Consider the following 25626-nt stretch of genomic DNA (forward strand, 5'->3'; position numbering starts at 1 on the left):
TAGCCTATTAATTTACAATAAAAACACAAAGTTATATATATATATATATATATATATATATATATATATATATATATCTTCAAATAATGAAGTTTAAAGTTCCTGATAGGGACAATTTTCACAAATCAACAGCTGCACCCACAAGCATTAACTAACCTAAAAGTAAGGTTATCCAAGGTAAAGCACACATTACAAATTGTTTTCCAACTTAATTGTTGTCTCTTCTAGCCTTACATTTATTCCCCTCCCCAATGTGAAAAACAGCTTGTATACTTACAGAAAACATTAACTTTTAGTCTTAAGAAAAATGAACTGGCTATCATTAAATAAAAATTAAATTATACAGTGTTCTAGTAAATGCAAGAACATATTTCGTTACCAGAAAAGCTGTTATCTCGTATTCACTTCTAATAATTTCAAGCTTTATTTTTTTATTGAACCACTTACTGTAGTACCTTTTAATTTTGCATTTCTCTCAGTAAACAATATGCAGACCTCTTGATTTATTGCCCTTACCTTTGGTCAGCTTGTTTCCATGAGAACCTAAGAACACAATGTACTTCTCAAGTTGCATTGAGCATTTATTTGCTAAAGGAAAACTATTCATTACATTGTAGTACCTCATTTAAAAACAAAAATTGCTAACAGAAAAAAATGTTATTACATTAAGCCAAGGGCATGATTGGAGATATTCACCTATGCAAAAGTGAAATGAAGAATTTGATCTCTACATATATTATAATCAGTGCACTTTTATATGCCATCCCCTACCCTAAGAGCTAAAGATTATAGCCTATTAGTTTAAACATGCGTTATGCAGACTTTCTTCTCTTTTTACATTGTACTGTCTACAGTTCTTAAAACTAAAAGGAAAAAAGTACTTTTATGTTATTATCTTTATTACATACAACAATTACTGAAAAATACTTTAGTATATAACATGTGCTTTTCATCATGACATGTTTTCTACAAATACTGTTAAGAACAAAACTTGTTTTATTAATAATTGCTATTTTCTTTCTTTTTTCTTTTTTTCTTTTTAATGATCTTTGAAACATAAAGTAGGGTCTATTCCTCAGACCCCAACAGGTTTAACAAACTCAACAAAAATGTAAATTTTCTCAGATACGTTTTTGTGTAAAGCCATATTTCTCAAATAAGATTAACACTTTATAGTGCCATATACCTACTAACATTTGGTTGGGGTCAGCATAATAGTTAAGACATTTACTTCACAAATATAAGGTTCAAAGTTTGAATCTCACCCTCAAAATAGAAATTGGCTAGCCTTAAAATATCTCACAAAGACAGCCAACCTAATGCTTACCTATAAAGAAGAATACATTTTTAGGGTGGAGGGGCTTGGCATGGTGGTTAAGATATTTCCTTAGAAGTATAAGGTACAGGGGTTTGATTCTCAAATGGAAGAATTAGCTAGACTATACATACCTAGATGGGGACTGGAACTTGATTTTCAAAAATGAAGAGGCACACAAGGGTAGTTAAGCCAGAGTAAACCTATGAACCTAGAAACATTTATTCATTAATTTCAGTGTTGCTGGCTTTCTTCTCATTCATCTCCATCTCCCAGCCCCAGACTCCAGTTCATGTCTAAGGCACTCATGATTCATTTAGTCAGCTCCAGTGTTTTTTTTTTTCTGTCTGTCAAGCATTTTCCTTTGGACCATTGGACAATGCTTAACTGGCAAAGTCTCTCTGTATGAGCTTTATTATCAGAAGAATGAGAAGCAGAGTCCGATTCTGTTTGATGGATCACTTTTCATTGGGCAAACTTTTGTACTTACTCTTTAGCCTGTCCTGTATTAAAAATTACTTAGATCCTCCAGGAAAAAATATTCTGAAGACAGCGGAATATAGAAGCTTGAATCTCATAGCTGCCTTTCAATATTCCCTGATTGCTGGGTTGAATTTCCTTCTCTTCTGCCTGGTGCACAGTGAATAATCATTTTCCACAAACACTCTACTGTCTCCAATGTTTAACACTTTCTGCTTCTGCCATGGTTTTGTTAAGGTCAACTCTTTCTGCGAGTATGATTGCATCTCTACTAAAACCGGTCTTGCTTGCTTTCTTATGGCCAGGTTTGGACCATACACATGATGTACCTTTTCAAGTAACAAATCCTGCAGTGGAATACAAGTCCATTCACTTATTTGTGCTTTCATAACAATAATACAATCTGTTCCTCACAGTTTGTCTGGTATGGCAAAAGATGTCAGGTTTTCTCTGCGTGCTCTGTCATTTAACTTTACCATTTTTTGAAACAGCTCATCATGAGCAGTCTGATACTCAGCCAGCCTTTTCTTCACTTTGGTCTCTGAGTTTTGTAGTTTTATCAGTTCATCTGTGTAGTTGTTTAAAGTCTCTTCCATTTTACAGCCTTTTGTTATTTGATTTGATATACACCTTCATTGTCTCATTTTTTAATCAGCTCGGAATGAATACCCCCAAATTTACCTAAGAATTAACTTCCCTAGCTGTCTTTGTGAAAAGGGATACAGCCTGAGGATAGATATTGGGAAGATGCTGATGACTGCAAGACTAAATTACCTGGAAACATCTGTGAATCCTACAAAAGCATAATGCATACAACTACTGGATGTTATGGCACACTAAATTTATGAAGCCATGTGACCATATATTTATAAAAGAATGTTATTTATTGCATCATAGTCATCTCATAGAAGTTTAGGAAAAATGATTTATTACGGTTATTTGAATGTACTCCTAGATTAAACATGACAATGTCATATGTTTGTGTTAATTACAGGGGATATAACATTGTTTGGAGAGTACAACAACTCTTGTGTTTACTAACAGGAACCGTAAGATATTGACACCTCTAGCCAGATTTTATAATGTTTGTTTCAAGCTGATTAAAACAGTCTATATATATATATATATATATATATATATATATATATATATATATATATATATATATATATATATATATATGGGGCAACAGCATTTGATCTTATTTTGAATAGTTAACATACTCAGTGTCTAATTAACATAGGTATTGCATTTAGATTGATTTGTACCTTGAAATCTGTGTGCATAGTAGGTCAGGTGGTGTTCAGTAGAATTCTATAATATTATGTTATATTCAATTTCACTGCTGTTCAAAATTGTATGATCAGTTTCTGATTCTGACAGGATTTCTTGACGTCTGTATCTATAGGCTGTCAGTTACATAAAGGAGGGTAGACTTCCACAATAAGGATGCATATAATACATGTCCATCAACAACAATGAGGATTCCCCTATGCAGGTGTATGGCTGCAAACAAACCAGGCCCACTGAAGTATGGCTATGGATGGAAACACATATCTGTAGTTAATGCAAAACAACCTATAATATCTGAAGTATGTTTGAGGAGACTGTTGACTTGTCAGCAAGTTGCATATTCATTGACTGACTTATGAATAATGCCTCATGCTGAATCATGCAGCAGTAACTGTGATAACATTCAATGGGATATAGACAATATTAAGATGTTTTTGCATTTATGTTGTTTCATGAGTTGATATGTAGTCAGGACTGCATAACAGCTCATTTTCAAATGCTATGTTTTACTGTCCTCTTTCTGTATAAATGTCAGTAGTTGTGTTGTGTACCCTGTCATGATGGTTACATTTATAATACTGTCTGTCACTGACTGCTGTAATATTTAAGATACATTCTCCATTATTGAGGTAGAATTGCTAGTTGTGTTTGGATGTGCACGTAACTGTGGTAAAACCATTTGTATAGTACTTGAGTTGTGGTAAATTGGTTAGGTGTTTGGTTTGGCCCTTGCTTAGTATAATACCCACTAACATGGGTTCAACTCTGATCTCTTCATATATGACCTGTACAACGTTTGTGAATGGATTGATAGCTGTGCACATGCATGCTGATTATGTTAGGGCTTAAGACATGCTTTTAATGTTCATTCCGATTAGATGTATATGACGGTGGTTTACATGATACTGATTTTACTGCATAGCTATGCAATGTAAGAGGAGAGCCATCCATTTGATATATACCTTTAAAGGGACAGTCCAGGGATTTTTTGTTTGGATTCTGGTCTTTGTTTACATTTTCAGTGTGCCTTTCTGAGCATGCTTAGCTTATTTGTGGTGGTTGGGGGAAGTTACCTCCAGGAAGTTTCAGCAGTTGTACTCACAACAGCTCACTCAAGCCAGTTCAGTCTGTACATTTTATCCTCAGAGAAAATTAATCTTTCATGCATTTTATGACCTGGCTGCTTGCTACTCTCTGTCAAGAAAACATACGTGAGAAACAAAGTTAAAACTTTAGCAAACAGGGATTTTGTTCTTTACATTGCATATTTTATTTTGTGCTGTTTCTGAATGTTATCAAACTGAAATGATTTGATGACATGACTGCTGATAGTTCTGCAGAAAGCATTTGAGTGAGGCAGATTTCAAACAACAGTGGAAACGGCCTTTCTCTTTATTTCATTCTGCAGGAAATATGTTTTGTTGTGTCCTGATTTCTGAATACTAGTGAAATATAAAGATGTAAAGACTTACTGACCTGCCTAAAAAATCTGTAGAAAGCATGTGAGATGCAAAGCTGAAGCATTGCTGAACACACAGTCTTCCATTCATTTCATTTTCTCATTTAATATGTACTGATTTCTGAATGTCACTAGCCAAGTGCATGTTTTATGACCTCAATGCTTGCACCTCTGTAGAAGCATGAGTGGTGTGAAATTCAAACATTAGTAAACACACTAATCTGTGATCCTTTCATTTCATATTTTATTTTGTGTCAATGTCTGAACACGAGCAAAGTGCATTTCTTAGTATATGTGCTGCATTTTAATGATTTACTGCATTGTATATGTCCTTTAGCATTTTTCTTTCTGTTTCTGTTTCTGCCTTACAACTGTATGCATCTTGGTCTAGTCCCACTATTATTTATAAACAAATCACTGAAATGATGCTGTGTTACTAGTAATGTTCCACAGGTCTTGGTACTGGGACCTCTCCTATTGGAACATACTTCTCTGAAATCAAGGCAAATGTAGATGGCCTTTGCCTGACCAAATTTGCTGATGAGTGCAAGCTGGATGCAGTCATTAAATCCCCTAGAGATGTAGATATCCTTCAGGAAGGTCTGACACAGACAAATAATTAATGCCATAACCATGGCCTAAAACTCAATGCAAAAAACTGCATAATCATACCCTTTGGGAAGATGACCATCCCTGCAAATTACAACACCGATAGCACTCCCCTAGGAGTAGACCCAGTAGTAAGAGATTTGGGAACTCAGGTTAACAATAACCTGAACTTTGATCAGCATGTGTGCATGGTAGTGAGAAAATCCTTCTACATGACACAACTTACAAGTAAGGGCATGGCATCCAGATCTAAGGTGATCATAGTTCCACTATAATCAGATCTCATTACACCGATAATCAGGTACAATGCACCCTTCGGCATATACCTGAACTGGCATTTCCAACAGCAGAAGTTTCCACCAAGGTTTCTCACTGAAAGAATACAGGTATAACTAATATATCCTATTCACACCACCTCAAAGACCTGTCTCTGTACTCAGCCTCCTACAGATTACTGAGGGGTGATCTATTCATAGCCTACAAGGCAATCTCTGATCCAGCCCTGCTGTATCTGCTACACATTTGCAAGACAAACAGCACTAGACTTACCCAATCTAAACAAAACATGGTGAAGGGATGGGTATGTGTCTCTGAAATGACCCCTTCTCTGGAACATGTTCCAAATTCATAAGAAACAGAGCTCTTCCCTAAGTCTATTCAAATGCAGTTTGGACTAATGGATGGAAAATCACAAATTTACCCCTGGCTTGTTACCAGTGGCCCTTATGGATGGGGCGGTTTGTAGATGACCTAAGGCACAGGCATATACCAATGCCATTCTTAGCTAAAGCATATATTTCAATCAGAAAAATAACAGTTTTCCTCAGAAAAATATTATTAGTCAAATATTATTTCCCCTACAAGGGATTTATTTGCTCACCCAGCCTTAAAGGATCTCTAGCTGACAGTTCCACAGGGCCCACCGAAGGAGTTCTCCTTGGTGGCAAAAAAGTTCTGAAGCTTTTTGTACCACAACTGTCCTTATATGGAGCTCTACTCCAGCTCTTTACACTTGGAGTATGTGAAAGATGCCCTTTAGTTTTGAGACATGGGTAGATTAATTTAGTTTACGCTACTCAACAAGGGTCTATGACTGAACGTTTGATAAGTAATTTTGTCTGAAATATATAAACAGTGCACTGTACTATCTGAAACAGCAATGAAAGTGGTGATGCATGAGGATGAGGGGTATTTCAGGAACACAAGTAGTGCAGTTACATTACTAGAAAATCACAAGATATGAAGATCATACAAATGAATATATAATCATAGGTAAATAGGGGTCAACATGTAAATGATGAGCCACCAATATTAAAAAATGCTTCAAATGTGGCAGAGAGATTCAGAATCATATACAGCAAAATACAACACCATGGAGAAATTGTCACTGTTCAAGATGTCAGAATGCATATTATAGCAGAGCAGCATGTGTTACTGACTAATCACAGACCCAGTGCTCATAAATATAGAGTACTGAAGCCCTTTATGCCAAATGCAGATGATACCACCAGTGCTTCCCCATCATTTGGCTGACCAAGACATTGTGAACTGCATCTTTGTAGATAGGGTAACCACATGAAGCCTATTTATTCATGTTGCTCTCATTCACTATCAAGGATGTGTCCCATCCCCTTGGACACCAAGATAAGTATTCTAGAGAATTCACAGTCTCTGGAACAGGCTCCATATCAATTTGAGGAAGATTTCCTCCGTATGCCTATTTAAGCCTTACAGTTTTGTGAGACTGCACTAATTTATTCAGAGCTTCCTTGTGCCTGGCTTGGACACCTGTGACTACAAGACTTGGATTGCTTCTAGAACCATCTGGACCTACAAAGATAATTAAGTATTTTTTGCACTTGCTCTAACTGTCTCAGTGCTATTTAATACTCCTATGCTGCATTTATTGATTTTGTTGAATTTATCACTGTTTTTCATGCTGCACTTGTTAATGAAATGACATCTGTTTGTTACTGTACTGCTCTTAGGTAATTTTTAACAGTATTCTGATATTTCCTATCCTAGTCTAATACTGCAAAAGCTGTTATGAGTTTGCCAATTATATTTCTACGTTTTGCAAATTGTTGTTATTTTTGTTGAAGTTCTCCTAAGTTTGGGCACTTTTTTCGATATTTTATGAACATTATCAATGTTACAGAACTTATTTCGAGGGATTCCTGATATTTCAGGAATTCTCTCTTTTGTTGTAAAGCATTTGTTGCTGGACCTGAGCTCAAAATCAGTTTGTTTTACATTAAGACAGTTTTTGTACACTGACTGGAGCAGAGAATCAACCAATCCGAGCTGGGGAATGCTATGGGAAGGCTTATTGAGTGTCCTGCTGCTGTAAAAGCCTTGCATTTACACATCATGCAGATGCTCTTCATACTCCCTCACTGTTCACAGTTGCTCGAAGTTTGTGCAGAGGGTATTTCCACTGCAGGTCATGTAAGAGTATAATATTAAACACTCTCAGTTAGACCTTTAAGTGACTCTCCCCTACTCCTTCCCATCTTCTAAGGAGCTGGTATAATGGATAGGTACTTCCCTGTTATCTCTGTTTCTAGTCTGGTGGATATGGGCATCCTGAGGCAGTGTAGTAACTGCCTCATGTTCACTGACAACCATTTAATTTTAGAACAGACAAACACGGTGTTTCAGAGATGCAGATACACCGTATCATTGGAGGCAAAAATCTCACATACACACATGAAAATGCAAGCAAGGTTGTTTGTGTTACACCCAAAACACTCACTATTAACACTAAGGAGCAAACACATAGACCCACAAATGCAGAGCTACTCACTTGTAATCTACCCAAAACTCCAAGACCTTCATAATAGCATCTCTCAAAGGCCCTGCACACACTCAAAAAAGATATCACCTAACAAAATACATAACTCTAAAAAATCATAGTAGCCCTGCTTTCAAACCCATAGTGCAACACACCCCGCAGCCAATCATTCTAGTTATTGGGGATTCCATAGTAAGACATACTGATGTCCCCCTTACCTGGCTAGGTTCATAGGTTCATAGGTTGGTACTAGGCTATCGGCCCTATGGCCTATACAAGCCTAGCCATAACAATTCCTTAGCTATTTCTTTCCACAATATTTACTTCCCTGGACCCCTGTCTAGCAGGGTGACTGACGTGATTCCCCAGGGTGAATTTCCTATCTCCCATATAATCATTGAGGTTCCTTGAGGTCCAAAGAGGTGCTCTGCTTGACATATATGGGCAGTCTATTCCAAAGTCTGGGAGTCTCTGGGTCAGGAACCTATCCCTCCAGCATGTTTTGTTCATTGTGATGACAATGTTTAGATCCCTGGAGCATGTGTCTCTGAGGGATTGGGATTTCTTTAAGTGTAGCATGTCCAACAGCTTTGGGTTTGACATGGCCTTGTATGTTAAGCAGAGATCATCTCTGAGTAGACTATATGCGACAGAGTATAGCTGGAGTTTTTTTAGACGGTCAGCATAGGGCATCTGCTTTAGGCCTGTGATTCTTTTAGTGAGGTATTTCTGCAGCCTTTCCAGTTGTTGCAGATGTCTTGAGAGGTACATACCAAACGGGGCATTGTATTCTATAATGGGTCTAATGAGGGATGAGTGCAGTGGGACAATGACCTCCTTTTTTCTGGATGAAAAGCCCTTAGTGATGAGGTGTGCTACATAGAATGATTTCCTGACAAAATGTGTGTTTGTGTGTTTGTGAGAGGGGCTAAAAAAACAGATGCAGAAAGGACAGAATCAAACCTCTTTAATGAAATCTTTCCCCAGATCCAGCTGTAATTCACGCTAAATATTTAGCCTTCAAATTTTTAAAAACAAATGTTAGGCCTTTTTTGGAAGCACTATCCTATTTCACCATATGACATTCCCATCTACAAATCAAAATTTACCTTTATTAGTTAACCACAGTAGAACTCTGATCCAAATGGAGCAATTTCAGGCAGTCCAGGAGAATACAACAGGCAGAATAAAACACAGTTAGCATTGTTAAATGGATGTATTTGTAGTGATAAAGACTGAAGAATGTTTGTTATGTGACGTTACATAACTGGTTCAAAATGCAGCATAACATATAGTTAGCTGGACGGGGAAGGAAGGTAGAAGGGAAGGAGCAGTTCAAGACTCTGTGAAAGGAAGGGGGGTAAGAAAGGAGGGGATAATTGGAGAGGCTTCATTGTTTGAACATAGAATGAAGCAAATAAAAGCCTAAGAGGGTAGGACACTGGTTAAATTTATGCTGCCTACTGTACAGCTCTTACAGCAGGCTTCATGATTCAAATGCTGCTTTGGTTATGGATAGCTTGGCAGAAAGGAAGTGAATGCACCTTTAGTAGGAGGGATTGCTGTACACAATGGGCTTGTCCTGAGAAACTGTGGTCAGTACCATATTCCTAGAGGTAAGGAAGCAATTTTGTGTGAACATGAAACCAGGTTATATGTAGTGTATCTTTTAGTTAACTTGCTGGCAAAAATGGAAGGTATGTAGGCTTAAGAATTTACAGGTGAGGGAGGCTAGCACTAGGATGCATGTTTGTTAAGTTGGAAGCCATTTTGAATTATGAAGGCCACTGCTGTGATGTTCTCTTTTCAGAGCCAGGGAGATGAATCTACATATATTGTTTGCTGTGGTTTGGAGTGAGGTCAGATTCTTCTTCTTGGAACCACTGTGGCTATGACTGGCAGCCCATACTTTAGTTGTGCCATGAGAATCTCTTTTCCTATGGCTGCTCAGGTAGTAGGCAAGATAAAATGGAGATCCTTTAGACCATTCATGGTACTGAGTACAATATGCGCTTCAGTAGCCAGTTGATAAAATAATCAACTTCACCTCCAGCTAGAGCCTCAGTCAACTTTATTTTCCTTATATTCTCCAGCACAGTGGTGCAGCGGTTAGTGTTGTCACCTCACAGCAAGATGTTCTCTAGATTTGTTCTATGCTGGGGTCCATTCTATGCTGAGTCCACATGTCCTCCCCGTGTTCTAATGGGTTTCCTCCAGGTGCTCCAGTTTCCTCCCAGATTCCCAAGACATGCTGCAGGTGAACTGGACATTCTAAACTGGCCCTAAGTGTGCATGGGTGTGTACCTTCTGAGGAAGGCTGGGTGCCGGGCTGGAAACTAGACACCATAAAACTCTACTGCCACATGTTCTGCAGACCGATGTTCCACTGTGGTGATCCGTAACAGGAGCAGCCGAAAGAAGAAGATGACATTCTCCAGCTAGGAAGGAAGCAGAAACCATTTTATCAGAAGTAATTTTCAGAAATATGTCAGTAATCCTTTCAATGTCTAATTTACAGATGCACCTGAGACCGAATGAATATCTACAGGCATTATTGGAGGGAAAAGAGAGAGACTGCCAATATTTGAAGAATAATAAAAATGTGTGCATCTATAAGGCCGTGGTGGTGCAGCGGCCAGCGCCGTCCCCTCACAGAAAGAGGCACCCCGGCCCGACTCCCAGCTGGAGCACCCCCGCAAGGAGTCCGCACGTCTTCCCCATAGTTGAATGAATCTAAAGACATGCAGGTAGGTGGTGCATGTGTGGGTGTCCATTCCTTGAAGGCTGGGCACCAGGCTGGCAACTCGACACCGCAAAATTTCACTGGCAGTCACTAGCAGACCGGAGCCCCACTGCAGCCACCCCCAACCGGGAAAACCCGAAAGACAGTTAATAAAAATGTGTGCATCTAGCAACTATGCCAACTTCAAACTCGCCAGAATCCCCGTCTTAGTTTCTAACCCGGCTTTTCTAATTTTTGTGGATCAGACATGATAAAGTAGAGCAGCTTCACTGTCAGAAGAAAGCAAAGAAAATAATCTCAAGTGCCATTGTTTGACTAAATGCTGCAATTACAGCAAGGAACCTTGAACAGTAAGTAAACAATTACTAAAAAAAGACAGTCCCAGACAGAACTACCTGGTACAAAACTTCCTCACTCTCTTCAACTTCCACACAGTCAAGACAATTCAAAATAAAACTGTTATTTGTGTACGGTTGTGCATAGGTATTCATCTACTACAAATTCAACATTTCAGATTTAGGTATTTAAGCCAGTAGAAAGCAGAGACTTCATTCTCCCTATACATCCTGGCTGAAAAATGCAGCCCTCAGGCAATTGACTGATGGCTCAAGCTGCCAAATGAGGGCTGGCAGGGGTAGTGACATCCACTGTGTGAAAAGCATCAAAGCCATCTTGCAAGCTCCAGATATCTCTGTAACATATAAGAAAATTTAAAAGACAGAATTGGAGGAAATTCTAGAAATACTAGACAAGAAGAAGATCACAGTGAGCTGTCTGTGTGGAGCCAAGATCTGCCAGATCACACGTGTACTTAGGTCTTTAAACTACAAGTACCAGTATGACACAGTCATAGTCCAAGTGGGTGTAAATGACCTAAGATGTACCTCACTGGACTATATGTATAGAGACATGATGGAGCTCTCTGAATATGTGTCCCAGGTGGGTATGAATCTAGTCTTGAGTAGCATCCTACCTTCATCAATGATGATGCCACAGTACCAGCAAAAAATGACTAACTTATTTATTTATTTATTGTTTATTTTATTTTACATTTGTTAACCGGGAAAGTCTTACTGGATATTGGTCCATTGTCAGTGTAGGCCCAGGGAGAAAATCTCCAGACATACATTACATGGACACATACAGTGAAATATTACAAAATGGACATTTGTTCAACAGTAAATACTCACATATTCAAGATTTTCTAGAACACACACAGGAAATATTTAGAAATTATTACCTTTAAAGGGAGAACACATACATTATTAGTAGTTAACATAAATTTTAGTAGTACATGGTTGTGCCAAGTTATCCTCCTTACTTTACTACTTTACAGTAAGTAAGAGAGAGTAATCAGTTTTTGACTCAGTTAATGAATCAGTGATACAATAAATGTTTCTACATGTACTAAGGTTTTCATTTATATTTTGAGGAGGGATTAGTCAAGGATTGTACAGGGACAAAGCCAATGCATTTTTAGGTGTTTTTTAAGAGATATTTTGAAATGGGTTAAGGAGGGAACTGTAGTAAATTCCACAGGAAGTAAGTTCCAGATTTTGCCAGCAGAGTTGGTAAATAGTGATTCAACAGCTGAATTGTTGGATTTAACAGTTTGTACTAGCACTGTTGGAGGAGCGGAGTGTTTTTAGGTTACTGTAGGGGGTGATAATATTTTTCAGTGTGGGTGTGCTGTCTGGTTGGTAGAGAACCTTGTGAACAACTATTAATTGGTTATATTGAAGTTGGTAGGGTAGTGCTAGCCAGCCTAGTGATTTAAGGTTTAGACAGTGATGTGTTCTATATGCTGATCCTGTGGCAAATCTGGCAATATTGTTGTAGCAGCTAGTAAGTTTATTGAGGTAAGATTTGCTTAAGTTTATGAAGATGGGTGAGGCATAAAGAAGGGTTGATAGCAAATGTGTCCAGGCAATCACAGTCCTAGCTGATGGGGTTAGGAATTATTTAATCTTATATAAAGAGCCTAGTTTCTTATTAACTGTTTTAATAGTTTTGTTAATGTGAGCATCAAATTTAAGGTTTTTGTCGATTATTACTCCTTGTAGTTTAGTACTTGGTTCTGGGGAAATGTTGGTACCATTGTTAGATGTTATGGAGAGAGATGGTGAAGGGACCTTACGAGTGGGGGTGAAGAGTAACAGCTTAGTTTTATTTGGGTTTAATAGTAGACGGCAACCAGTGAGCCAGTTCTCTACTTTGTTGAAGGTGTTTTGGGATAAAGATTGTAAGTCTGTGGGGGAGATGGCAGCACAGATTAGGGTCGAGTCATCTGCATACTGAATACATGTTGCATCCGGGATGACTTTATGCAGATCATTAGTGAAGATGGAGAATAGGAGGGGGCCTAATATAGACCCCTGGGGGACTCCAAGGGTGACTGGTAATAGGGAAGATACATTATCTTTCCATAGTACAGCTTGTTGTCTGCCACTTAGATAGGAATTAAACCATTTCATTGCTAGGTTATATGTGGAGATGGTTTTTAGTGTCCCTAAGAGTAGCTGGTGGTTTACCATGTCGAATGCCTTGGAAAGGTCTAGGAAGAGGACAGAGGAGAGCTTGTTGTTATTACGGTTTTGATTTATTATGTGAGAGAAGGAAAGAAGGGCTGAGGTTGTACTGTGGCAAGGTCTAAATTCGTGCGGGGAGGGTGCTAGGAGATTGTCAGATTAAGATAGGCTAGGAGTTGTTTATGGATACATTTTTCCATAATTTTAGCCAAGGGTGACAGGATGGCTATTGGCCTGTAATTTTAGAGTTCAGTGGAATGTCCCCCTTTATAGAGAGGAATAACGTGGGAGATTTTCCAGATAGAGGGGATATAAGCTTCAACAATAGATCTGTAGTTTAGTGTTGAAATGGAATAAGCTATTTCATCAGTGGCTTTTTGGAGATACTCTGCGGGTAGTAGGTCTGCCGAAAGGGTAGTGGGTTTCAATTTCTTGACTAGTGACCTAATAAAAGATGTTGGTACTGGCTGAAATTTGAAGAGGGTATGATTATTGGGTGTGGGATCGGTAGAACTTAGGCTATTGGGGGCTAGTTTGTTGGCAAGGGATTGAACAGTTTCTGTAAAGAAAGTGTTAAAGGTGTTAGCAACAATTGTTGGAGGTTTTTGGAGGGTAGTCAAGGGGGTAGTTGTAGACGATTGTCCTGGATGGAGAAGTTTATTTATGCTAGACCAAAATTTTTGTGGATGATTTTGGTGTTTTTGTTACAGATGATAGTAGTATTTTTTTTTATTTAGCATAATAGACTTCTTTCTATCATTCCTTAGTTGTTTATATATAAGGTGATCTTTTGAGGATGTAGTGGTTCACCAGGAAGCCCATGCTTTATTTCTGTATATGATTTTTTGCCTAGTATCTTTTGACAGCCATGGTGCAACTTTATTATTGGTTCTGATAGTATGTTTGGGAGTATGGTTATTCAGGATAGCAAGAAACTTAAAGTATGAAATGATTTCATCTAGTGGAAGCAGTTTTAAGTCAGACCAGTCACATGAGTTTAGTTCATCTTGTAATTTAGTTTGATTAAAGTTCTTATTGCTCCTAATAGTTTTGACGGTGGAAAGTTGAGGGATGTCATTTTTTGCCTGAGTATATAGGTGAGGAAGTGATCGTGATGTCTTCAGGTAGTGTGCCTTCTTTATATATATGGGGGTGGTTGTTTATTAGAATCCAGTCTAGGATACTATCTTTGTTGTTAGGCTTACTGATTCTAGTGGGGGAAGATATGACCTGGGTGAAGCCATGCAAATTTATATAGGTGGAGGGGAAGTCAGAGGAACAGATGTTCCAGTCGATATTAAAGTCCAGAGAACAATAGTTTCTTGGGGGCAATTAATGGACAGCCATTGGAGGATGCCCTCCAGGGTATATGTGTTGTTACCTGGAGGAATATAGATGCACACAATGTTTATAGATTTGTTTGTATTGATTTGTAACTTAGTGATGAGTATTTCTGCATTATCAGTTAGTAAGGTATGTGGAGTACTAGATTTGGTTACTTCTAGTGTGGATTTTTACAAAATGGCACCCCCCCCTTCCTAGAAATGCAATCTAGTCTTAATGTATTATAACCTGGGGGTATAACCTCATTATCAGTAGTAGTAGGTTTGAGCCAGGTTTTGGTAAGGCACAGTACGTCAGAGGAATGTACATCCAAAAGAGCATGTAAGTAATGAATTTTATTATTTATACTTCTAATGTTTAGGAGGCAGACTACAAGTGAGTTGGAGGGTTTTTTTGGGTTTTGCAGGCTAGTAGGAGTGCTACTTGTGGGGCTGGTAACATCAGGTGGGCTCGGGTCTGGGTTAGAGTGAATGTCCCCATCAATTGTGAGGTTAGATTGTAATCCGATTGCGAGTCTCTGGAGTTTTAATAAGAGTTTGTGATAGTATTTAGTTCTAGGGTTAATATAGGTGGCTTGAATGGGATGTTGAGTTTTTGCATTAGAAGAGTTAGATGAGAGGTGGGGTAGTAGCTGATTAAAGTTATATGGTAGATCAGGAGTGCTGGTTTTGGATCTGGGGTAGTGAGAGCCTAGGAGGTACTGATATTCATAGGCTGTGAGAAGATAGAGAATTATCAGTGGGGGTATTGGGCAGTAAAAAGGTTTTGATTTTGGAGGTGTGGTGAAAGTTTGTGGTGGCATTATAGGGGTATTTAAAAATAGAGTTGGGGTTATTAATTAGTTTAGAGTAAGAGACTGGAGAGAGTTTGAGTAATAGAATTGGGTCCTATGCATGAATATGGTGATGCTGATTATTTCTGATGAGAGGGAGAAGTTTCTGATGAGGGGGAGTGGCAAGGTGATAATAAATTTAGGACTACTGGGGCAGGTGGAATTTGGGGGCAGGGTAGGAGAGCGGAGTGAGCCTGTATACCGAACGGAGTGGGTAGAGCCAAAGGGAGGTAGAAGGCAGGTCGGCTTGGAAACAATCAGTAACATAGATAGCACATTTAGAAGTAAGTGTTCACAAAGGGAGAAGGGTAGATTTCAAGGACTAATAGTGGGAGAAGCAGATAGGTTTGTAAGGGAGTAGGGTAGAAAGTAGAGTTATGAAAATGGAAACCAGGAAGTTAAAAAGTATTTACACTAAAGGTAATGGTTGAAAGGTAGGTAAAGGCTGACATCTAGTGGAGAAACCACGTACTTATATCAGTGGGCCACGGTGGGAGATCCTGAGGTCGGAAAGCATGGAAAGAGGGGTACTTAGGAGCTATTTATAGGCTGCAGAAGGGTAAGTATGTGGGTTCAGAGTGTGGGAGGGTTGGCTGCTGTCACTCCTGGTAGAGAGCGTGTTCTAACTACCTAGTAAGGGTATGGGAATAGTTAATATGATGACAGTTTAAGCATCATATGCACATACTTTCTCGGATTCCTTTACAATTCAGAAATATTAAGCTCAGGGAGTAGTTCATTTCGGGTCCTTTACTGGAAAAAAGGCGTAGGTGATGCTTTCGAAGTCCAGGAGGGTAGAGTCAAAAGTCAGTGTAGGGCAGTGGACTGGGATGTAGGTGGTATGGACACTAGAACAGGGATGCACAGCAGTTGAGGGTGAAAGCAGAGCTTATCTTTCCTGTGTCACAACAAGGTAATCCAGTGTCTGTCAGCCTGGGTAGACATAATTAACAAATCACAATGCTTTGACAGAGATGGTTTGTACTTGTCACCACTTGGCTTCTGAATACTAGCAAAAACTTGATCCCTATAGTGCCTTTTTTAGGATGTGCCAAGTTGTTAAACCCTCTGACATAATAAAACTCACAAATGACTACCTAAAGGTGCTGCTGATTAGTGCTAGGAATTTAAATAAAAAATGCACTCTATGGAACCACACCTCACCCTGGAGAATGCAGACATATTTGCAGTTATAGAAACTTGGTTCAGAACCATAGAAAGCACCCTGGCTATCAAAGGCTACTTTGCCTTTCATACATTTCGATCCCCCTCAGCTCAGGATAAAACAAAGGGAGGAGGTGTCTCAGTGTTCATAAAGGACAAGTACACTGCTAGACTTGTTCAACAACATGACTCACTTGAGCTGTTCCATGCTCAACTAACCTTAGGTGTGACCCACTATCATATTCTTGCTAGCTACAGATCCCCCTATCATGAGTCTGGAAAACCATGCCTCCTACCTAAACATACTGGAATCTCTTAACATTAAGCCCATCACCATACATATGGGTGTCTTCAATTACCCCTCCATAAACTGGGAGACTTATGTGACCCATAATTCATTCACTCAGAGGTGTTTTGACTTCATCAATACAAACAACCTGGTGCAACTAGAGGTACAAATATCCCAGACCTAATAAACATGAACATGGGGGCTGCTGATCCTTACTGTGCATTAACTCCACCCTGGTAAGATCTGACCACAAAATGATCTGCTTTGGTGTTAAATCTTATTTAGAATCCCCATCAAACTGCAAAAATGTTAAGATTTTTGCTAAGAGCAATCATCTCAAACTAAGTGACAGCTTACAACTTCCATGGAGCTCCGAACCTGGATGACACTGAGGCCTACACTGAGCTATACACAAAAGCACTGTACAACTACATTCATAGCTGCACAAAGGAGGTAGTACCTGTCTAAGTCAAACTTATGATTAGTGGCAAAAATAAACTACCCTGATGAGGTCTATATTACAACATCAAAACATTGTAGTATCGAACACCAAATGAGGGACACTTATTCATCGAAACAAATTTAAGTGATTCAATGAATACTTTACAGAGCAAAGGTGTAGTTGGCCAACTACACAATGTTGCTCTTTTCTCCAGTGTAGTGCGATCTCGGAGTTGGTATATTTAGTTAGGGATGTGTTGGGGGGAAAGCCCTCCAAGTTGGGGGTTTGGGGGTGAAGCCCCCCACATAGTTATGCTTGTACGTGTGTGTGTGTTTGAGCAAATTAATTATTTCCCAGTGAAAGAATTTGCTGTTTTGACCATTCGCGCTTTAGTGCGATTGGTTTTTACGTGTCAACAAAGAGGCATCTGCTTAAATGCCTCTCCGGTGTTATAATATAGACCATCCTGATGGACCCCTACCATAAACAGGTTATTCAACAAAATGAAAAATCTCCTGTCTGAAGCCAGGAAGGCCAGCTCATAACTGAGCCCAGAGGAGTGAATCTCATGAGTGCTTATAAAAATCTAATCAGACTAAGCATAGGTGAAGCTTGTTTTACACAAAACGTGGTACAGTGGAGAGCGTGTCAATGTTGCAGACAGACTCATAGCTCTCAACTTTCTGTCTCCAAAATGTGGACTACATCTTACAGTGTGAGCATGCCTCTCAAGTATACCTCATTATGAGGAACATTCCTCATTTTGGGTCTTAAAGTCCATGCTCTTCAAAGTTCCATATTGAAAGGTTATGTCACGTATTCAGTGTTAGGAATGTTTTAACTAATATTCATGGTAAATAGTACTGCATCTTATGAATTCATCAATATAACTTTTTATAAATATAAAGTAGCACATTTTAACTATTGTATTACCTTCCAAGTTGAAATTGTTAGTAAGCTGTTAGTAGCTGTTCCACATTTTGCCCATTTGCTCCACATTATGAGAGGTACTTATGACTTTAGCTAGGAAGCTCACAGCATGGATATTACCTGTGCTTTTTTAATGAATTAATACAGTTCAATATCATATAATATTTACCTTGGGTATTTGTTAAAAAAAATTCATAGCAATGAATATGTCAAAGACCCCTAACAGAATAAGTTTAGCAGGCTTAGTAATTTGCATTTTTTGAAGCATTCTAAGTAGCATCTACAGTGTTTCAGGAATCAGGATTGTCACATATATCAAATTCAGTTACCTGAAATATTGTCATGTCATTCCCCTTCATAAAGGAGGGAATTCTTTAGACCTCTCAAACTTCTGACCAATAGCCATAATATCACCATTGGCCAAAATTATAGAAAAGTGCATCCACAACTAATTAATGCACTATCTCACCCAAAATAAACTACTGGCCACCTCTCAGCATGGTTTTAGGCCACAGCACAGCACCACAGCAGTCCTCCTATCCTTGTCTAACTCTATCAACATCAACCAAAACAATAACAAACTTACCTCTGCTCTCTTCCTAGATCTCTCTAAGGCCTTTGATATGGTCAATCACCAACTGCTTCTCAGTGCCCTGAAGGAACTGTCACTGAATAGTAGCTCCATTAAATGGTTCCAATCTTACCTGTCTGTATTATGGCAGAATACCCTATCCACACATCTACCCATTACTCTAGGAGTCCCCCAAGGCTCCATACTAGGACTACTACTCTTCTCCGTCTTTATCAATGACCAACCCACCTGCATCCTATACGGGACGACTCTACTTTAATATGTACCGCCTCCTCCTCAACTGAGCTTATGACCCTAACCCAGAATACTTTCAATGGTGTAGAAAAATGGTTTGCAGACCGTCAGCTTCTATTAAACCCCAACAAAATTAAACTGCTCATCTTTTCCCCCACCTGCAAATCCTCCTTACCATTCTTTAGTATAAGTTCCAACAATGGCACAATTATATCCCCAGATACTCACACAAAACTCCTGGGCGTCACAGTAAATAACGCCCTAAAATATGATATCCATGTCAATAAAACCATCAAATGTGTCAACAAAAAACTGGGCTGCCTATACAGGATCAAATCCCTCCTCACTCTTTTTGCAAGAACCACTATCACTCAGTCCCACCTACCTTCTACCTTCTTCTATGCCTCCCTCTTCTTCACTAACCTGAACCAAGCCACCCTTACCAAACTTGTTAGTTGCTACAATCATATTGCTAGAGTTGCTACAGGTGCTACCTCTAGAACCCACCATTGTATCAACCTAACTCAGCTAGGATGGCTGGAGTGGCCCAGTCTTCTCCGATACAACCAACTTGTAATAACCCACAAAATACTATATCAACCCGAAAAATCACCAGCACTAAATAAGATCATCAAACCATATAGCAACCTGAGGTCACTACGGTCTGCTGACAAACTGTTGGTACAAACAACTAAGAGTATAAATGTGACTGGGGACTCTCTATTCACCAACTCAGTAGGCAAAACTTGGAATAGGCTACCTGCTGACCTTACTCACCAGCCCTCCTTAACCCAGTTCAAAAAAGCCTCAAACTACACTTCTAACAGCATTGGCAATGTCCATGCTTAAACCTCGACTAATCACAACCCGCTGTTCCTGCAAACACTCCCTAAGCATTTCAATCATATACTCTAATAAGTGTATGAATTCTTGATGGGACACTGGGACTTAGCCCATAACTGCGTGTATTATTGTCTGAAACTGAAGCCGCATGATTTTGATGTTGTCTACTATGTTTTATCTAAGTTTGTAACCCTACTGAAAACTGCATAGTATACTTATCTCTAAATGTTTCTGTTGTTCCTAATGTATTTATACTCTGCTTTCTGGAGCTTTTCTCCCCGGGCCTCCACTGAAAATGGACATATATCCAGTTGGACTTTCCCAGTAAATAAAAAATAAAAAATAAATAAAATTTTATAAAGAAGTATGTATGCAACGCTGGAAATATATATATATATATATATATATATATATATATATATATATATATATATATACATATATACATATATGTCCGACTGGGCAAGAAGCCCATTTTCAGCAGAGGCCCGGGAATTAAAGCTCCACACTGATTATTACAATAAAAGTAATAAAACAGGTAAATTAAATACAGAACAAAAGTAATATCTGAATAGCACAAACATACAATACAATAGACGAGCATACAGTACTATTGGTGGGTGTTACAGTTAGTTATTTGGTGACAACATATATGGTTAGTACATAAATACAATAAAATGCATGTTATTTCAGTACAGAATTAAAGAAAGGAGGTGATGTATGTTTACCCAGTAACATCAGCATAGGGTAAAGATACATAGTTATCTGGCATTTGGAGAGTCCTTACAGAACAGTGATACAATAGATACAGTGTCTGTTAAGATACAGTGGGATAGGTTTACACTCACTTCAAGGTATATATAGTTTAGAAGTAGCAGAGAGAGAGAGAGAGCTTGGTTATGTAGAGGTAGGAGATAGTGACAGCTGATGGTGATTAAGCATATTTGAGCATTATTATAAAGACAGCACTACTGTGCATGAAAAGTTTAATTGAATACGCTCATCTGGAGAGTTTGTTATAGATCTATTATGGGGAGCTACTCAGGGTCTGTACAGTTACATATCCAAGACTTATAACAATGGGACCGGAGGAGTCTTTTGAAAATTGTTTTTGTTTTCTGATTTCTAGGGGGATGCCATTCCATGTTTTTATGATAGAGTAGAAGGAGTCCCCAGATCCATTTTTGCTTTTGGTTACATCAACTAATGCTTTGTTGCTGGATCTTACTAGGAGTTTGTTGGTATAGATATTCATTAGGCCTTGTAATGCAGGAGGTTTTTTGGGATTATATAGAATCTGGTAGGATATGGTAATTTGATTAAAGGCAACCAGGTTTGATAATTCCAGCCAGGAAAGTTGCTTGAGTGCTAGGCAGTGATGTGTACTGGAGGGTGAGTCAGTAGCAAATTTTGCCATTTTATTATAGAAAGTGTTTAGTTTGTTTAAGTCTTAGTTATTTATGTTGATGAATATGGGGAGCCATAGAGAAGTGTGGAGACTAGGTGTGTTCTAGCGATGGTAGCTTTGCTGTTCTTGGTACGGTACTTTTTGCATCTATATAGGGTTTCGAGTTTTTTATGGACTTTTTATGATATGTGCAATTTGCATATCAGATTTCATGTTGTGATCTATAATAACTCCTAGCAGTTTTGTGTGTGAGACAGGTGTGATAGTGTTATTAGTTGACTGTATTGTGAATGGAGGAATGGGGTCTATGGCTTTTGTAGAATGGAATATCATTAACTGTGTTCTTTTGAGGTTCAGTATTAGTTGAGAGTCACTTAACCACCTTTCAGCATCGGCAATTGATTCTTGTGTTCATTTTTGGAGTTCAGGGAATGATGTGGCAGAACAGGTTAGGGTGGAGTTATCAGCATACAGGACCAGAGAGGCATGCAGGGTTTATTGGTATATATGGTGAAGAAGAGGGGGCTGAGGATGGAACCTTTGTGGATGCCTAGGGTTACAGGTAGGAGGGGAGATAAGGTATTTTGAAATTTTACTGCCTGTTGGCAGTTAGATAGAAAGTCCTGGAACCAGGTTAGAGTGGAGTGGCTTAGATTAAGTTCAGAGAGTGCAGTAAGTAGTTTGGCATGGTAGACCATATCAAAGGCTTTGGAAATATCTAGGAAAGCAGTAGAGACAAGGTTGCCATTGTTGTGGTGGTGATTAACAGTATTGATAGGGCTAATAAGAGCTGTGGTAGTACTATGATTAGGACAGAATCCATGCTGGGTGTTGGTCAGCAGTTTATTACTAAGGAGGTAGTTAATTATTTGGGAATGTATACATTTTTCGAGGGTTTTTTAACAGGGGAGATAGAATGGCAGTCAGTCAGTAATTAGATAGTTACAGTGAGTTACCCTCTTTGTGGAGTGGTATTACATATGACATCTTCCATAGTAAGGGGACATGTTGCTCTAACAAAGAGTGGTTAATTAATAGGGAGACAGGATGGAAGATGGCTTTGGCTGCAATCTTGAGGAAGTCTGCAGGTAATTTATCAGCTGCCGGGGTTCATAGGTTCATAGGTGTGTACTAGGCTAATGGCCCTGGAGCCTTTACAAGCCTAGCCCATAGGATTACACTGGCATCATACCACCCAACCTTAGTTCCCAATGCCCCTGTCGAATAGAGGCACTGGAGTGATCCCCAGAGTGAATTTTCTATTTTCTATCCACTCATCAAGATTTCTCTTGAAAAGGGCCAGTGTGGTGTTTTGCTTGACATGTATGGGAAGTCTATTCCATAGCATGGGCAGTCTCTTATGAACCTGTCCCTCCAGCATGATCTGTTGATTGTGGTAATGAGGTTAAGGTCTCTGGAGCGTGTGGTGCGGAGGGATTGGGATTTCTTTAGATGTAGCATTTCTAACAGAGCTGGGTCAGACATGGCTTTGTAAGTCAAGCAGAGATCGCCTGTAAGTAGGTGATATGAGACAGAGAATAGTTGGAGTTTGAGTCTGTCCATGTAGTACAAGTGTTTAAGACTAAGGATCCTCTTTGTGGGGTACTTTTGCAGCCTCTCCAGTTGTTGCAGGTGTCTACTGAGGTACATGCCAACTGGAGTATTGTACTCAATGATTGGCCTAATGAGGGAAAAGTAGAGGGAGACAATGACCCCTTTCTTCCTGGATACAAAACCCTTAGTAATGATATGTGCCACACAGAAGGACTTTCTGACCGCAGTGGCAATATAGTGGTCAAAAGAGAGGTTGCTGTCAACCTGTGTTCCCAGATCTCTTATAATGCTTTCTATGTTTAGTGGACTACCATTGATGTGGTAATTCAAGAGGACCGGGTTTTTCCCAAGGGGGATGATGACACTTTTTTGGCATTGAGCTGAAGGCCATGGTTCTGACACCAGTCGTTGGTCTCAGTGAGGCCTTTCTGTAGCATGTCAGCATCACTTGGGGAGTTAATAATAGCTCCCAACTTGCAATTATCTGCAAACTTTGTCAGCCAGAACCCCTTCATGTTGGCCTGGACTTCAGAGAAGTAGATACCAAACAGGAGAGGACCCAGGACCAAACCCTGTGGGACTCCACTTGTGACTGGTCAGCAGTCTGACTTGGAGTCAGCAACTTTCACACTGTGGGTTCTATCTGTGAACCAGTTTGCAACCCACTTAGCGATATAGGGGTTGATGCCTAGCTTAATGAGTTTTTGTATGATTCCAGAGTGGGGAATGGTATCAAAGGCCTTGGCCATATCACAGTAGGCCGTATGAATCACCTTGCCTTCATCCACAGCTCTGGTAACTGACTCAAAGAAGTCAACCAAGTTGACCAGGCATGATCTACCCTTCACATAACCACACTCAGTAGGATCCAGCATTTGGAGATTCCCTATATCCTTGTTTATTAGGTCCATGATGATGTGTTCCATAGCTTTGCATATCAGACTAATCAGGTTAATGGGAAGATAGTTCAAAGGGTCTGTAGTCACTCCTCCTTTGTGGAGAGGGATGACTGTAGCAGTGCACCATTCAGTAGGGACAAAGCCTGAGGTGAGGCTGTGATTGAACAGGGCACACAGGTGAGGTGCCAGTTCACTCTGTAGTTCATGTAGAACACAGCCAGGGATATTGTCAGGTCCCATAGAAGCTGTATTCTTGGCCTTGGACAGTGCTGTTTTAACCTGTGCAGTAGTAATACTGGGTGTCTGGCAATCTAGTGGTATTGTGATTGGTCCTTTGGTAAGGGAGAGAGGGGTAAAATTGGCACTTAGTCTGTCGGCCAGTATATTGGCAATATCTGTTGGTTGGGTATAGGAGGTACATTGTGCAGTAGTTCAGAGCAAATCTGGTAATTGCTGTGGAGATTCTTTACATAACTATAGAAGGCCTTGTGGTTGTCTTTACTATCTGCTGCAATTCTGTTTTCATAGCTAGCTTTAGAGGATTTGATGAGGGATCTCAACTTTTTGTTGAGGCTGATAAGGGAGTTTTTCCAGTCTTGGGACTTCACCTTATTCCACATCAGTTTCCTCCTTCTGTTGTAGAGTTTGTTTATGGCAGGGGACCACCAGATTGGCTTCCATTTCTTGGAGGAGAGGTTCTATTTGGTAGGGCAAGATCCATGCATTTGTGTACATGTTCGTACAGTGCATTGGTGTATGATTCAGCAGCCATGCAACTATTCTGCATTTTTTTTTTGGTGCTGTAAAGTTAGCCACCTGTGTTTTTAGGAGCCCAAAGTTAGCTTTGAAGAAGTTTTTCATGGTGGTTACATTTGCAGGGTGGTGGGATGGATGTGGGTTTCCAATGTAATTAGTTTGTGGTTGGATCTAACCAGGGAGCAGTTGACTATTGGTGTAGAGCAATGGTTGCCCATGTTAGTAATGACCAGTTCAAGGATGTTGCTACCACTAGAGGGGGTAAGAATGAGATGATGCAGGGCATTGAAATAAATTAATTCCTGGAAACATTGGGCAAGTGTATTGGTACAACTTTCTGCTGCCTTGAATGAGGTCTCTGTTACAGCACAGATGTTGATGTTCTCCATTTTAAGGAGTGCTTCGAGTGAGTGCATTTTGAGATTTAAACTTCTAGCATTGAGCAGCATGACCCTCAGATTGCATTTGTTTGTAGCTGTTATGGTGGTAATTTGGTCTTTGGAACACCACCTAAACAATGCACTATAGGGGTGGCAAGAGTCTTGGCCAGTATCCGGAAGCCCAGGGGTGACAGATGCAGGCCATCTCTGGCAAAGCATCGAGGTCTGTCAATCATGTCACCCCAGGCATACAGATACTGGATCCCCTTAGAATACACATACACACACACACACACACACACACACACACACACACACACAGCTACACACATGTGTGTAGATATAGATATATATCTATGGATGGGTTCAATTTATAATCTCAAAATACTGAAAGATCGAATTTCAGTATCTTGAAACTATAACGCTGAACTTCCAAAATAGAGAAACCTCATAACTGCTAGTCTGGAAATGTCGAATCCGCAGTTGTGGTGGTGCGCTAAGTGATGTGAGATGTACTGTGTGCCTGATGTACAGTATGGTGTGTGGATATATGGGAATTAGTTTAAGTAATTTTTGTAAGGGTTTTGGGTAGGGATTTGAGTGTATGTGAGTGTGTTTGGAAGTTTTAGGTGTGGGTTAGGGTAGGTGGGTAAGAGTATGAGTATGATAAGTGGTGAAAGTGGTGGTGTCTGTACATATGTGATGTTTGTGTGAGACAGTATTGCAGAGTGTGTAGTG

This window comes from Protopterus annectens, chromosome 1.part0 (genome assembly GCF_019279795.1).
Source record: "Protopterus annectens isolate FY-2018-M chromosome 1.part0, PAN1.0, whole genome shotgun sequence".
NCBI classification, from domain to species: domain Eukaryota; kingdom Metazoa; phylum Chordata; order Ceratodontiformes; family Protopteridae; genus Protopterus; species Protopterus annectens.